Source organism: Condylura cristata, unplaced genomic scaffold, assembly GCF_000260355.1.
Source record: "Condylura cristata isolate star-nosed mole 26May11 unplaced genomic scaffold, ConCri1.0 scaffold00021, whole genome shotgun sequence".
In the NCBI taxonomy this organism is placed as follows: Eukaryota; Metazoa; Chordata; class Mammalia; order Eulipotyphla; family Talpidae; genus Condylura; species Condylura cristata.
In genome coordinates, this window is record NW_004567122.1 from 18,340,803 (window position 1) to 18,357,551 (window position 16,749).

The 16,749-nt window shown below is 42.3% G+C and overlaps 1 pseudogene; it reads left to right on the plus strand.

The window, feature by feature from the left end:
- The first annotated feature begins 1,794 nt into the window (after positions 1 to 1,794).
- Positions 1,795 to 13,380, plus strand: LOC101630832 (annotated as a pseudogene).
- The last annotated feature ends 3,369 nt before the right edge of the window (positions 13,381 to 16,749 follow it).

The window sequence follows — 16,749 nt, forward strand, 5'->3', positions numbered from 1 at the left end:
GACAACAGCCTCCAGAAAGAGCTCACCTGCAAAGGCTACTTCCCTTGTGGGTGGGCATCACCGAGTGCCCCAACACCAGCTGACCCCCAAATACAGGATCAAGCTACCAACTCCTTACTCTCAAGAAGTTCAGCCATACCAATAACCTGTACCCGAAGAAGATCAAGAAAGGATCCCCACTGCCTCCTCTTTCCCCCACAAGGCAGTGTCCCTCGAACCCCATGGGGCCAGTGCCTCAAAAAGAAAAAAAAAGAAAATCTCACAAAATTTCTTTTGTGAAAAAGAAATTGGAGGTGGAGAAATGGGAGAAGCAGCAATAATATCAACTTCCTATTTTATGGGTGAATAAAAAGTGGAGGTCAAAGAAACTGCCAAATTAAGTGGAAAAAGTCAGCAGGAAAAAGACAAATACCAGATGATTTTATTCATAAGTAGGATATAAAAAGCAAGGCAAAAACAAACAAAACTCATACTCTGGTGAACTGAGACTACTGGAGTGGAAGAGGCATTGGACAATGGTAGAGGACTGTGGATGCCTCGGTGCTGGGAACAGTGTGGTAACATACTATTGTGGAGGTGTGAAACTGTACCCCCAAATCATATACAGTGTGGTAACCCAACACTACCTCAGAACCATAATAAAATGAAAAAATAAAGGAAAAGAAATTGGTGAAGAGACAAGAGATTTAGAAGCCCAATCAGCTTATATCCAAGATTCCTTTCTTTTGTTTGCCCCTCCACCACCACCAGACATACATATAAAGATTTATTCATTCATGCATACAAGAACTGGGGTACAAACCAGAGATGTGGGGTGAGAAGATCCACCAAAGACAAAGTGGGGAGCAGGACAGGCAGATCCACCAAAACACACTGCTGAGGAGAGCAGGAGGCAGGACAGGAGAGGTCTGCTGAGCCCTGGCGGAAGATGGAACTCACGCTGTAGTGACTGCGGACAGATCCACAGTGCTGCGCTTGAAGCCCTGGGGCCACCAGGGAGGGCCCTGGACGTATATTTTTTTTAAAGATTTATTTATTTGTGCATACAGAACTGGGGTACAGGCCACAGGTTAGGGGCGGCGAGAGGCTTCACCAGAGACAGAGTGGGGAGCAGAACAAGCAGATCGATGAAGTACACTGCTGAGGGGAGCAGCGGACGGGCCAGAAGAGGTCTGCCACGCCATGTGGTCAGCTCCGGGGCAGACGGCAGGCGGGAATCGAGCTCATGCGGAAGTGGCTTTAGCTTCTCAGTGCTGCGCTTTAACCCGCTGCGCCACAGGGAGGGCCAACATATATTTTTTTAAGTGAAGTATAACTCACATGCAGTACTAGTTTTAAGTGTACAAAAGCATAATGATGGGACCATTTCCCAATCCTCCTCCCCACTACTGACCACCAATCTGTTCTTTTTACGCAATTTCAGTTTGTTTATTTGCAAAAGTCAAATGGCATAGTTCAACTATCTATTCCCAAAATCAGCTCCTTGAGGCCTTTTGACTCATGTAGCCCTGACCCACGCTGGCAGGACACCACCTGGTTCTCTGACTTCCCACAGTGTTCTAAATGAACTTCCAGAGTATCGACATAGAATCCTTCATCAAAGGCTTTGCTTCTGTGTCTAACAAACCCCAACAGTCTTAAAAACAGATGTCCTGCATCTTCATCTTTTCATGCCTGGCACTTATCACAATACCTGCCACTGGGGCACATTTACTGAAAGATAATATTAATGCCCTGTTAATACACATGAAAATGCCCAAGCATTTACAGAAAGTAATAAAAATTAAAGCATCGATGAAAATTGATCTTTTTACTGATCCCATTGCTCAGACAGTTCCTAACGTTGTCTTTTCGAAGGTGGACTATACATACGGACTCTCAAACTTAGTTGACAGGTATAAATATTAGCATAACTCTGAACTGATTTTTGGCAATATTTGACAAAACTTTAAGTGCATGCTCTTCTGGGCATTTGTCCTGCAGATATACCCACAAAAAGGGTAGGAAATTAAGGGTATCAAAATGTGTATCATGGTATTTTTTTGATATGGTGAAAGAAATGCAAACTTCCTTAACAGAAACTTTAAATTGTGTGACAAAATACCTCACGTATGAACAAGATGCAGCCCAATTGCTTAGGGAAAGAAATACCTTTGTTACTAAAATGAGAAGATAAGCACGGAAAGCTCTGAAAAGTTAATACAAGAAACTCTGGGAGTAGAAGGTGAAGGGACTGAATGGCTTTTCTTCCAGTTTCATAGTCACCAACTTATGAATGATTTGACAACAACTGTGCGTTATTTTGAAAATAATTACGCAAAACTATAGAACTCAATGAATGGCATTGTTTTTTTTAAGTTTGTGCTGACTCTATAAATGTCTTCCTTCCCCCAAATGTCTAAAATGCCATAAGAGATTGTGTGGTGTTCAAGAAGAAAACCTTGGTACGTGAGGTCAGAGAGATCAAGAGTGAGAATCATTACTCCTATGAGGTTGTGAAACCTACATCTAACTTATTGGGTCCTTTAAAGCATTTTTTTAGGATTTCTTTTGTTATTTATGCAAACAAAAACTGGGGTGTAGGTCAGAGGTGCAGGGGGGTTGAGAGGCTTCATCAGAGACAGAGTGGGGAGCAGAACAGTCAGATCTACTGAAATACACTGCTGAGGGGAGCAGCGGGCGGGTCAGGAGAGGTCCTCCATGCAATGTGGGTCAGCTCGCTGGCCGGGGATGGAACTCAAGCTGCAGTGGCTGGTGACAGCTTGCTAGCAGTGAGTCTTTAACCCTGCATCCACTGGGGAGGCCTGTTATTAGCTCCTTCTTTGCCATCTTCAGGATAGGGAAAACAACACTTAACCCTTAGGACTGCTAGGAGAGACTAGTGATTTAATAATTTTGAACATGCAATTTAACACCTGGCACACAGTAGGTCCCTGGTAATTATAATTGATTCCCCATTCTTTTTTTCTCCCATGGACATTCACTTCATTAATTGCCCTCTGCCCATGGAGGGAACTAGAAGACTCAAAAATAGAAAGTCTAATTAGTTGAATTTGCTAATAATCGGTGACTATAGAAAAGATCTGGAGATCCATAAAAGAGAGTGAAGAAGCAAGCTGTAAGGAGATTCTTGGGCTCACAGAGGTTTTCACTGCTGCCACCATCGGCATGGTTCCTTACTAGGCTAGCAGGTCATTCTAAACCCAGATGACAAACTCACCCTGGTGTAAGCACTGAGAAGTCCTGCATTCTGGGAAACCCCTCAAGTCCCAGGCAAACTGGGACAGTTGGTCACCTTGAAAGTTTGCTGACTTGTCTTGGTGCTCACTAAGCTCCCCTAGCTCACACCCAACTTCCCCTGGGCTAATACTGACCCTTCCTCTAGAGGCCTTTTACAAAAGAAGGTAGGTCTGGTCCAGAGGAAGGCACCCCATCAGCTAGCCTTTCCCAGCAGGCAGCGCCTGGCTTTTCTGAAGCCAAGCAGGGTGCCCAGGGCTTCATTTGCATGTCAATGTCCTCTCAGCCCTTTAGAGATTTCCTGGCCAGACTAGTCCCTGGGAACAAATGGGAAGGTTTGTGTCTGCTTGTGAATGCATGCCATTCTCTTTGCTTTGCTCTGCTATCTGTCACCTTGAATGGTGAGGGTTAGACAAACAGTTCCTTGAACTGTTTAAAGGAAAACTACCCCTGCTCAAACAAGGCAGATTTGGATTTTCTCATCCCAGGGACAAAGATAAAGAGATTGGACCTTGACCTGTGAATCCAAATCCAGTGGCTATTGAGGGAGGGAAAGTGAGTTCGCTTTTCCTTAAAAGTGATCTCCAAATTAAATGGAGAAAAGGCTTTGTTGAGTTTTGAGTTTGCTTTTTAGCTCCTCGGAAGTCTGGCTTTCATGCATTCTGACGGCCCAGGTCAACGAGCAGAAAGCGCCTCATCCCACAGCTGGGCTTGGCATTGCTTGGCTGGCTGAATGCAGGTCTGCACCATCCCATTCCAAATATCAGTCAGCATTCAACATAGACAATTGGCTCTTTGAAAATCAACTGGTAAGCTAGCATTCCTGTGCCTGCCTTGGGGAGAAGGACGCGTAGGGAGAGGGCGCAGTGTTTTGAGTCTATTAAAGCATCCATCCTACAGTCCTCTGTTGTAACCAGCACCTCACAGGAAAGCGAAGAGGCCAAAGCAAAGACTCAACAACTGCTTGTTCAGGGAGCTGCAGTGTTTCTACAAACACTTTGGCTCCTGCACCATCAGTTGGGTGGGAATCAAGTGTCCTGCAAGGCAACGATACTCTTCAGGACAGTGGTCCCCTTCTGTATGGACTAGCAATATTTCAGTCCATGCAAGAATGGCGCTTTACCTTAAGATACTATATTACGTTAAGCAGACAGTCTGCCATTACTTAGCAGTAGACTATGGATGCAGTCCTGTTGTGTTTATTAACGGGGTTGTCAGGATCTATAATTCACACATCATTAACCGCTTCATTAAGACAGCAGCCCTGTGGGCCTTGAACTTGTAGCAGTTTGAAGGCCATGCCAGTAAACAGTCTCTTCATCAGAGTGGGCAGGCACCCCCCAACCCCCCAGCCAGTGGGAGAGTCTCAAGGAGTGCTGTTTTCTAGCAAAAAAAAAAAAAAAAAGCTTTTTCAAACTCTGGAACATAAATGTGTAAAACATATTCACTTAAAACTGATTTGATTTAAGTTAAAAGCATTATTTTGCAATGAGCTGCGCAATCCCACATCATCCATCAAAACCAAGGCTGCAATGTGCAGTTACTTAAGCATTTTCATATGCCACAGCCATTTTACTGGAATAAAAAGCAAGACCATGAAACACACAGAAGGGGAAACATCAAAAAGTCTGTACATGGCCCATGACATTGGTATTCCTCTAACATGAACTTTCCTAAGCATCACTTATCTAAACAATGCAGCCAAATGCTATTTTCTTTCATAATGCATGTTTTCTCAGCAGTAGCCTGGAGATCTTGAAATGCAATATGGGAACTCTGGTTTGCTAGCGAAATCATATGGCTGGGCTGTTTTTTTCAAAGTAAATGTACCATATGGAACCAGCCCCAGGCCAGGCCCAGATCAAAGTGAGAAATAGTTAGAGATAGTGCCCCACGCCCTCAGAGCAGCCAAAATACAGGCCAGCACCTTCCAGACGCAGCCTGGATGGTGTCCTTTCCACTTGGTTCTCTACAGAGAGCTTCCTCTGCAGTGTGAAGGGAGGATTCTGTGACTAAAATAAGTAGGACACTATGACTGCATGTTCTTAATTTCTGACCCAATCAAAACTACCCCGTGCTTAATGCCATCTGCTTGGAGCTCTGCCAGATAGCTGGCTAAGAACACTGGGCTACAATAGAGTGAACGGGAAAGGGATAAAAACAGAACACATTTATGCTTTCTGGAGGGCATCTGCATTTTTAATTAAGTCTTCAATGTCCCAACCAAAGAGCGTCATAAACCAACTTCAAGTTCCAAAACAAGGGCGACTGAGCACAGTATTTTTGCCCTAGGAAAGGGGCACGGAAGAGGTCTGCCTGGTTCTTAATGCAACATCTAAGCAACCACTTAAACCATGATTTTCCAACTGTGGTGCCCAACCAGCCACACCAGCATCACCTGAGAATCTGTCAGAAATACAGCTTCTCAGACCTTACCTCAGGCCCATTAAATCATACATCAGAGATTGGGGTGCAGTGATCTATACTGTAACCAGCCCTTCAGGGGATGGGCGCATGCGAACGCATGAGAACTACTGACGTACACCCGTGTTCTAAACAGCGTTGCCCCCAAGAAGAGTTTCACACGGGGATTCTCAGAAAAGTGATTTATTAAGGAAAAGCTTTCAGGAGAGATTTCTCAGACAGGGATTGGGGTAAGACTAGGAAGGGGGAAGAGCCGAGCAAATGTGGACTCAGAGGAAGTCTGCCCTTGGCTCTATTCCACAGAAGGAACTCAAGGACACAGACCACACAACACAGGTATCGCCCCTTATGGCACAGAGCCTCAAGCGTGACAGAACCCGTTAGTCACTGAGTGGGGAGGAGGCAGGCTCCCCTCCAGCTCAGTGTAGTTCTCCGGAGAAAGAGAAACGGATTGTCACTAACAGCCTATAGCTAGTAGAGTAGGCTCTGAGGGATCTTTTGTGTCTGAATGGGTTTCTGTTGGGGACTTTTTTTGGGGGGGCTATCATGTCTGGAAGCTTGTGAGCTTCAATCGTGGCGGTACACGTATCAGTAGTCTACTCATTTTTCTTCCTGTGCAATATTCTGCTATAGGATTATACCACAATTTATTAAATCATTCTCCTATTGATGGACATCTGAATTGCTTCCAGTTTGAGGCAGGTATGAAATTAAGCTGCTGTCTATGTCTGACAGCCATTTTTAATAACAAAAATATGTTAGTGAACCGCTTCCATGTTCTAATGGCTACTGATTATTTTTAAAGATTTGTTTATTTGTGCATACAGAACTGGAGTACAGGCCAGAGGTGCAGGGGCGGTGAGAAGATCCCCCAGAGACAGAGTGGGGAGCAGAACAGGCGACTGAGGAAGTACACTGCTGAGGGGAGCAGCGGGCGGGTCAGGAGAGGTCTGCCGCACCATGTGGTCACCTCCGGGGCAGGCAGGGATCGAACTCATGAGGAAGTGGCTTTAGCTTTTTAGTGCTGTGCTTTAACTCGCTGCGCCACCAGGGAGGGCCTGGCCTGTAGGTGACCCACAGGGAGCAGCAGACCTCTCCTGACCCGCCCGCTGCTCCCCTCAGCAGTGTACTTCCTCAGTTGCCTGTTCTGCTCCCCACTCTGTCTCTGGGGGATCTTCTCACAGCCCCTGCACCTCTGGCCTGTACCCCAGTTCTGTATGAAAATAAATCTTTAAAGAAAAAAAAAAAGACAACTGTGCATGAAAGGAGGCATTAGTCTGCCTTCTAATCCAACACAGCGAGCGCTACACAGATCCATGACTTCCTTTGCAATAACCTGCGCTCTTCACCTCTGCTCTCAAGTGCGGGTGGCACTCAGATTAGGAGCAACTGCTCTTGGGCTTCACCTTTGGGACCTTTTGAATTAGAAACAACACTCAAATGTGATTCCCTTCTTCATCACTCCAAAATCACGAACTATAACATTCACATCAGAAAGACAGCCTGTCATCGCCATTCTACTGACCCTTTCCTGCTTTTTATCCCCACGGGACACATATACCCAGGCTTTTCTCTGCCAAGTAGAATTGGACGTGGCAAAATGCCATTTCTGTAACTCCCTTGATGAGACTGACTTCCATGCGGAATATAATTTGAATGTAATGTATGAGAGCTGAAGTAAACCAAAGCAGGGATAAATAGGAATCCACATTGGAAAGGCTTTGCTGTTTGTTTGTTTTTTTCCAGAATGACCTTCTAGCTTTCAGAAATGCTCTTGGCGCCAGCCCACCTTATTTCTCTGCTCATTCTTCTGTTGCGGGAGACTCCAACTGATTCACTAGAGTTGAAGTTCAGTGTTTTGGGCTGCTATCTCCATCTCTCTGACATTTTCTCCACCTTTCCATTTCTCACTGCTCTTAAAATTTTCATCTTTCAAGTAGATTACTTTGGAGGAATTCACTATTCATCCAGAAATGAACGAACAAACAAACAAAAAAAAGCTGTAGTAACAATTCCTGGTCACGTCACAGGTTTTATCACTGTTTATAGACACTCTAGTCTAGAAAGGAGATATAAGGGAAACTGGGAGTATGTTTTATGGGACTACACACAAATAATGCTAAATAAAATGGATGATGTTGTATTGTATACTTTGATATTAACCTCAGAGTGGCAGGAAGAACTTAATTGATTGATGGTATGCCAAAGATCCATTTGAATTGTGCTAAGCTCATTCATTTTTGTTTTGCTGACAATCCCAACACCATATTTGTTAGCATAGTCAATCTCAGACTAAATGTACCATCAAAGTAATACGGTACAGTCTTTTGAGGTAAAATGTGAAAACTTCTATCAATAATTTTTAAAGTAAATAAATCTAAATTTAAATGTTTTAACCACCCCCCCTCCACCTCCCCTTCAGCTCCTATTGGCATGTGCAGATGACTAATATGGCTATCACATTCTCCTTAATCACTTTGTGGCCAGTCGATATTACCATAGTCTCTGGAGGAAACATTACTCTGAATATATGTACTTTTTTTAACTACAGTGATTTCTTTGTGCAGAAGAAGGGGTCAAAGAGGGTTCTATTCAGAAAAAGAAATATTTTGTTAAGAATAAAATGCAGATTGAAGTTGTCTGCAGCCACTGCAGCATGAATTTGATCCCTGGGCAGGGAGGTAATCCACATGGAGTGGCAGACCTCTCCTGTCTCGCCCACTGCTCCCCTCAGCTGTGTGTTTCAGTAGATCTGCCTGTTCTGCTCCCTGCTGTCTCTGGTGATCCTCTCATCACCCACACCTCTGGCTTACACCCGCGTTCTTGTATGTATAAGTAAATTTTAAAAAATCTTTTAAAAAAATGTATGCTACAAAAATTGCAGTATCATTAGCCTTCCTTTACAAACAATGACTTTGTTTCCCTCTCACAGAATCAGCCCTAGTCATTCTATTTTGTTTTCACTAGCTAGTTCTTCATTCTTCACTGATACATTCATTCTATTTTGTTTTCACTAGCTAGTCCTTCATTCTTCACTGATACATTCATGTTATGCAAGCTCTGACAGGAAGAGATTACTGAAAATCTCCTTATTTTTCTGTTAAAGAGCCTCCTGAATGATTACTGTACTAGCTCTTCAGAAAACTAACTATGAGAACATTCTAATATTTGCCATTATAAAGAGCTCATAAAAAGAGATTGAGATACTTCTCAACTCTCCACCTGCCCCTTAAGCACTACCATCACCACCACACACACACACACACACACACACACACACACACACAATCTTACCATTGTCCTCAGTCTTAACCTTGGAATAATAATCTTGAAGGAAGATATTTAAGCTTAGCAACATTAGTTATGTGGCTTTTTGGCTGAGAGAAGTAACCAGGAAGTGTACTGATTCTATTTCTTGATTAGTGTAACACTGATTCACCCATTTTTAGGTTCTAAACCAAAGGTTGGATGAATTTTCATAGTGTGGAAAATGTTACTTGAATCCTTTAAATATCAGCTAGCAGTTCTGGGCTTAATTGCTGCTACTTTTGATGCCTGAACTGAATATTTAGGTATGTTGATTTTGAAGTGTTTTCAAGATGCTCAGCAATTTCACAAAGATGCTTGATTATAAAAATCAAGGAACTATTCCAAAACTGTAAATAATAGTAAAATGCAACATCTCTGCCTTATACCAACAAGGTAGAGATTACTTGAGGCAAGTTTGCAAATCAGAAAGAAAATTTATAGATCTTGGTACTTCAGAGGTTTATTCTTTCAATAGAGCTATCTTTATCCCTAATGTAATATAACTTTGCAGAGCTCAGAGGGAATTATAAGAAACAAATATTAAGCAGAAAAAAGGAATCCTTTATCTTTCTCTGTTATTTTTGCTCCTGAACTAGAGAGTTCTTTGGCATCTTGGCATCCAACCTTAACTTTCTTTTTTTAAAGATTTATTTATTTATGCATACAAGAACTGGGGAACATGCCAGAGATGCAGGGGTGGAGGAAGAGGAATTATCAGAGACAGAATGGGAAGCAGAGCAAGTGGATCTATTGAAATACTCTGCTGAGGGGAGCAGCACGCGAGAAGGAGAGGTCTGCTGTGCCATGTGGGTCACCTCCCTGGCTGGGGATCGAACTCATGCCAGGTGATAGTTTGATAGCACTGTCTTTAACCCTGTACCACCAGGGAGGCCTCAACATTTATTTTTATGTCACACCCTTTAGCCACTATTATATCTTAAATGATTTCATCATTTTGATGAATATGCCATGTAATAGCCAAACTGTGGGGAGAAGGCTGAGTGGATCAAGAAGACGTGAGATATATATATGTATTATATATATTCTATATATACATATGTATATTATATATATTATATGTTTTATATATATATATATATATATATATATATATATATATATATATATATATATCACACATACACACACCATAAACGCTACTCAGCTCTTTTTTTTAAAAGATTTATTTGTGTAAGGGAGAGAAATGCACGAGACTATGGTGGTGGCACAGGGGTGATTTGGTGATGGGAAACCCACGGGGATTACAATTGAGATGTAAAAAAAAAATGTGCAAAATGATGTAAAAACAAACTTTGTAATAAAAAAATATTAATAAAAAAAATTTTTAAAAAATGGGAAAAAGCAAGTATTGATTGTGTCACACATTGTGCTGAGAGTTTTATTCCATTATATCACATTTTAGTCCTTATGGTGTCCTCATTTATGGGTGATGAATAAATAGAGAACCCAAAATCAAGTTACACACACACACACACACACAAAAAGATTTATTTGTGCATACAGAACTGGGGTATAGCCCAGAGTTGCAGGGCCGGTGAGAAGATTCACCAGAGACACAGTAGGGATCAGAACAGGCAGATCATAGAAGCACACTGCTGAGGGGAGCAGCGGGCGGGTCAGAAGAGGTCTGCCAGCCATGTGGGTCACCTCCAGGGCAGGCGGGAATCGAACTCATGCGGAAGTGGCTTTAGCTTCTTAGTGCAGTGCTTTAACCCGCTGCGCCACCAGGGAGGGCTCATACTCAGCTATTTTAAAAAGCAAAATCTTGTCATTGACAACAATAAAGATGAAACTGGAGAGTTACACAAAGTGAAGTAAGTGAGGGGGTGAAAATCAAATGCTGGGTACTTTCATTCCTAGGTGGGATAGAAAGGAAAACACACACACACACCAAAGAACAGACCAAAGTAAACTAAACCAAATTTTAGAAATCTGATGGAGAATTGCGTCTATAGAAGGTAGGGTGCCGAGTAAAGGGGGCCGGTGGAGGATTACTGGGGCTCTGGCAGTGTGAGGTGCTAACATGTATTGAAGAGAGAGGAGCCTACACCTCTAAGCCATACGCGGTGCTCTAAACCAGAGTTACCTCAGTGGAAAAGGAGACAATTTGTTTTAAATAAATACAAGCTACTTTGAAAATGAAAACAAACAAACAAACAAAAAAATCAGGAATCCTACAGTGGGGGAAGAAAAGAAGTACCCATAAAAAGCTCTTGATTGAGTAGATGCTGGTTCTCACATGTCTGACACCAGATGGCATTTAGACCTCTGTCTGCTATTTTTTTTTTTCTGCCTCCTTTCCTTAGTTCATGTAGTTATTCTCCAATTCTTCAAAACTCAGCAGATAAGCCCACAGAGAGGAGCCTCCAGCAACATTTTCAATGCATACATACAAGAACGTTTTAGCAACTTGGGGAAATGCTCACTAAATAATGTTAATCAATAATATCATTATATAAAACTATTTTCTGGATAAGTTTATTCATTCGAACCAGTCCTATTTCCAGCCTTATGGTTACTACCCCATCAAAACCCAGAGAAACAGCTCAGAACTCTGTTTGCTGAAAGATCATCAGTTAGTGGCCCAAGGTTGCAATCTGACCCAAGGGGTATCAAACATATTTTCCCTCTCACTGAAAATGTTCTTGCTTCCTGTTTAATTTCTTTTACTTGACATACAATTCTATGAAATGTGACAAATCTATGGAGTCTTATCATAATCAGGGTGCAGATTATTTTTATCATTTCCTTATCCTTGCAGTCAATCAATGTCCTCACCCCTACTTCTGAAAAATACAGATATTGTTCTCCATTTCAAAAATTTAGCCTTTTTGACCATCCTACATAAAAGAAATCCTAACAGTACGTCAGCTTTTGAATCTGGCTTATTTTACACAAAATAATATATTTGAGATTTTATTTCTCTAGTTTTACCTATCAACAGTATATTTCTTTTTATTGCAAAGTAGTATTCCATTGTATGGATTTACCATAATTTATTCATGCATTCTCAACTGAAGGTCTTTGGGGGCCAGTTTGGGGAAATTTTATGGATAAGTCTGTAGGATTTTTTCTCATCACTTAAATACATAGAAGTAGAATTTATCCATTTTATGGGATGTTCAACTTTGTGAGAAACTGAAAAGCTGTTTTCCAAAGTAGCTGTGAGGAGAAACAGAAACTTCCCAGCTGCACACAGCAACACATTCCTTCCCACACCCCCTCACAAACCTCCCCATTCATCCAGTATAGAAACTGGTAAAATAAACCACTTACTTTTGGTATTTTGAGGGTCAAACCCAGAGCCACCCAGAAAAAAATTGAAAAGGCTCACAGGAAACAGGCCCTGAAGTATCCTCCTGATAAGAATCCAAATGAAAAAGAGAAGTTCAGATTTTTCAAGCTTGTGAAGTACTCTGAGGCAAAGAAAAGGGACTAATATGACAAAAGAGGAAAATAAGCCATTGAAGAAGGTGGTTGTGATTCCCCCAAGGTCATCTTTGATGCGTTTCTTACAGGAGGAAAAAGAATGCGGAGAGAAAAGAGAGGCAAAAATGTTGAGCACCAACATTCAATAACCATAGAAGCTTTATTTAATGGATCAACCAGAAAGCTAGCTCTACAAAAGAATGTGATTCGTGACACATACGAAGGATGAAGTGGTAAAAAAGGAGCAGTAGTCTGTTCTCTTGGTCCAGATACTGGAATGCAAGCACAAATTCATCAGAAAGGACCCAGGGTGGTTCAGCAAAATTAGTCTGTGTGCATGGAATGTCAGGGCTATGAAGAGCCATCAGTCCGAAAGAGAGATGTAAAACCTACAACAGAAGGAAGATAGTTTGAGAGAAGATTCTAGAAGTTCATATTTACCAAGCCATCATAGATGGTCAGAAGGTAATAGTCCATGGTGGAATAGGCCAAAAACCAGGGCTGGAACCAGGAGTTAGCCTCATTGTTTTAGGGCACAATGACCAGGCTATTTTCACTAGCTGAGAACCTTTCAGGGGTATGGATATACAGCAGGTGGAAGCCCTGCGTGGCTTCCAAAAGCTTCATGATGGCTGAATCAGAGTAAACCCCTCTCATCCAGCTGAGATGATCAAACACGGACACATCAAGTGTATGGTAAATGAACGCGTGCCAATTTATCGTAGAGCCCAGGAACAGAGTAACCTAATCACTGAATTTAAGGTACACTTTCCTGAGGATGGCTTTCTCTCTGCTAATAGACTCTCTATTGAAAAAATTCCTACCTGAAAGGAAGTAGAAGAGACTGCTGAAACGGGCCCAGTAGAAAGGGTGGACTTTGATCCTCGTCAGGGAAACAAGACAGTGGTGCTTAGGAGGGCTGGTGTTATTGTCAGACACTTTAACAGAGCCAGAGAATAACACAGCTGGCATTTTATAAGCAGTAGAGAATGAATGAAGGACTATAATCAGTATTCTCATGCAATTACTTTTGTTTTAACATTCAACTACAGTAGTGTTTTAAAGTTAAATAAAAATAAGTTCAAATATAAAAGCAGTTGGGCCATTCTGAACTCTTATGGCTATGTAAGAGGCTTTCATGTGCTTATTTGTCATCCGTATATATTGTTTGGTAATGGGTCTTAAAAACTTTTGCCCATATTTAAATGACATTGTTCCTTTTCTTATTACTGAATTTTGAGAAGTTTTTATATATTCTAGATATGAGCCTTTGTATGGCAGATATTTCTTCCCAATATAAGCAGTGACCAAAGGGTACCCAGGAACCCCAAACTATTAATGGATGTCTGTTCTAAGGGTGTAGACATATAACCAGGTGCACGCACGCGCACACACACACACACACACACACATAAGCACACAAAGTAAACTTTAAGTGTGAAAGATCTTTAATTGGTGTGAATAGAAAGGGTGTGCAGAGAGAAAAAGAATGAAAAATAAGAATTTCAGATATACTTTCCTAATGAAATTCCAAAAACTACCTATCCCCTTATGGTCAAATCCCAGTCAAATGATAATTCACCCAAAACAGTCAAGGTCTAAAAACTTGCCACAAGCATAAGGTACCTTCTAACAGGGAATCCCCCCAAAAGGGACCAGGCAGTTCCCAGAGAGATGGGACAGAAAGAGACCGCTGAGATTCAAAATGTACTATATAATCCACCACGAGGTCAAGACAAAGGTCACGGTCATCTCTGCAAAAGACTAGAAGGAGCCTCCCCACGTGACTCCTCCAAGCGTCTCCCTTCCTTTCTTTAGTCATTTCAATTTATACATCCACCTCTCTCCTTCCCAACTGCCCCATCAGGCATGGCATGCTGGGAACTGAAGTCCAAGAAAGCTGCACGTAAGAAAAGGTGGAGAAAATGGCACCCATTCTTACTGATGTATGGCTCTCCCCAGCACATCTTGTAACACCAACATCTGCCTTTTCTTCATTCTTTCAGCAGTCTTTTGCAGAACACACATTTTTAAGACTGATAAAGTCCCAAGTAATAATTTTTTAAATATTTATTGTGGTTTTGGTGTCATAACTAAAAACACAAGATTTTCTCCTATGGTTTCTTTCAAAAGTTTTACATTTTAACATTAGATCTATGATCCATTTAATTAATTTGGATAAGATTTCCAAGTTCAGCTGAAGTCCCACTTCCTCCAAGAGGAGGAGCCTGTTCTAGCAATTTCCTACCATCTGAACCCCTAGTAATTATGTATTAAACATTCACCTGTTATTTCTTGAATACTAGCAATATGGCAGGGTCTGTGCTAGATGTATGGATTCAATGCCCAGCAAGTCCAATGTCAAGAGGATTCCAAGTGCTAGCAATCTAAATTGCCCAGGGAACAGCTACACAGAATGGCCCCAGGCCACAGAGCTGGTGTGTGTCTAGCAGCCACTACTCTGCCTGTGGTTACTGGGTCTGTGGGGAAAACTGGGGAACCTGGGATGGAAGGGACACTCTGAGGTCTTTCACCAACGGGAACAGGATTGTGTCACTGCTCTTAGTGTGACGGTAATAACACAGCATGGTTGTGGAGATCAAAGGACAAGTAAGAGAGCCATACGAACCCCAAACATCCAATTTAGAAACTCTTCCCCTGTTCCTATATATCATAGGAACAGGCGTGTGATAGGCCTTATCATAGTTAAAAGTAACTGTTAATTGGCAGTCTTCTCTTGCCAGATTCCAAGACTCTTCAGAGTGCTAAACCTGTAGTATTTATTTAGATGTCTGCGTGGTACCTGTTAGGGAGTCAAGAAATATTTGTTGAAAAGAATGGACTTTTGGGTCCTCCCTCGTGGCACAATGGGTTAAAACACAGCACCATGAAGCTAGCCACAGCCGCTTCGGCACAAGTTCGAGCCCCAGCCAGGGAGGTGACCCACATGGCATGACAACCTCTCCTGACCTGACCACTGCTCTCCTCAGCAGTGTACTTGGTCGAGCTGCCTGTTCTGCTCCCCACTCTGTCTCTGGTGAATCCTCTCACTGCCCCTGCACCTCTGGTCTGTACCCCAGTTCTGTATGCATAAATAAATCTTTTTTAAACATGGACTTTTAAAATTGTAATTCCCTGAGTCTAAAGAGGAAAACAATTTTTGTCAGGTGGAGTACTCTGAGGAATAATCCAAAGAATTCTGGAGAGGAAACATCTGCTTAGATACGATATTCTCTTGGGTAGTTACATGGGAGTGAGAAATGGTGCTAAGAGATGCTGTATCAGGAGACCAGGAGGATACGGAGGAAGAATCAGGGAAGAGGTGGGGGAGGCAGGAAGGGGAAACAAACAAAAGAACTGTTCATTTGTCAGCATGGTGAGACCATTCCATCCCAGGCACAGCCAGGTTCCAGGGCAGACCCTGCTGGAACACACATATGCACACACTGTCCCCAAGGGGCAGGTGAAGGTGAGTCTTAAATTCTCAGTATAATAGCGCAGTCTAGAACTACTAAGCTGCATGGAGAAAAGGCAGGTCTGGAGACGCCTTTGTAAGCCCAGTTGGCTGATTAACCAAATGTTTCCAATTCACTCAAGGCAGGGTGGGGGGGGTCAAGAGCACCTGGGAGCTGTCCACTACGTGTCCTTCCCACGGCCGCTGCAGGAATGCCTTGTCCCTTCACTTGTTTCATGTCTGAAATACCCTGAGTAGCCCAAAGCTACTCCCAAGGACTGCAAGATGCAGTCCTTGGACAGTAAGTTTCATTGAGACAGTAAGTCCTCAATGAAAGTCACTCACAAACTATGACTTGAAGCAAAATGACATACAGAGAAACTAGTTTACCATCACCTAACTGATACAAGCAGGCGTTCAATTCCTACAACATGTTTCTGGCCACAAAAACATCACCAAACATCTAAACAAAGACCCCAAACACTGGCAATGTTCAACAATAATTTGTAACCAGTCATTCTCTCATTTTCTAACTCGATTATTATATATAGGTCAGGGTCTTGGGTGGCCAGAGCATCTTCCAGAAGCTCAGGGTATGAGGAGGACACCAACTCTGGATGGGATACTTCCATCACAGGGGCACATACACACCCACCCCCAAATGTACTCCAGCTGTAATAAACTACACAAGCTGATGAGCACCTGGGGGAAAACACACACAAGAAATGAGGAAGTGCAAACTGCACCCTTACAGTGGCCCCCAACTGGGATTCTTTTTTTTTTTTTTAATCATCAGCAGCATTTAATGAAACAATGGCATTCAAGGAATTATTGTATGTCTGTCCTGCTTCCTGGAACTCCTCTCATTCAATTGA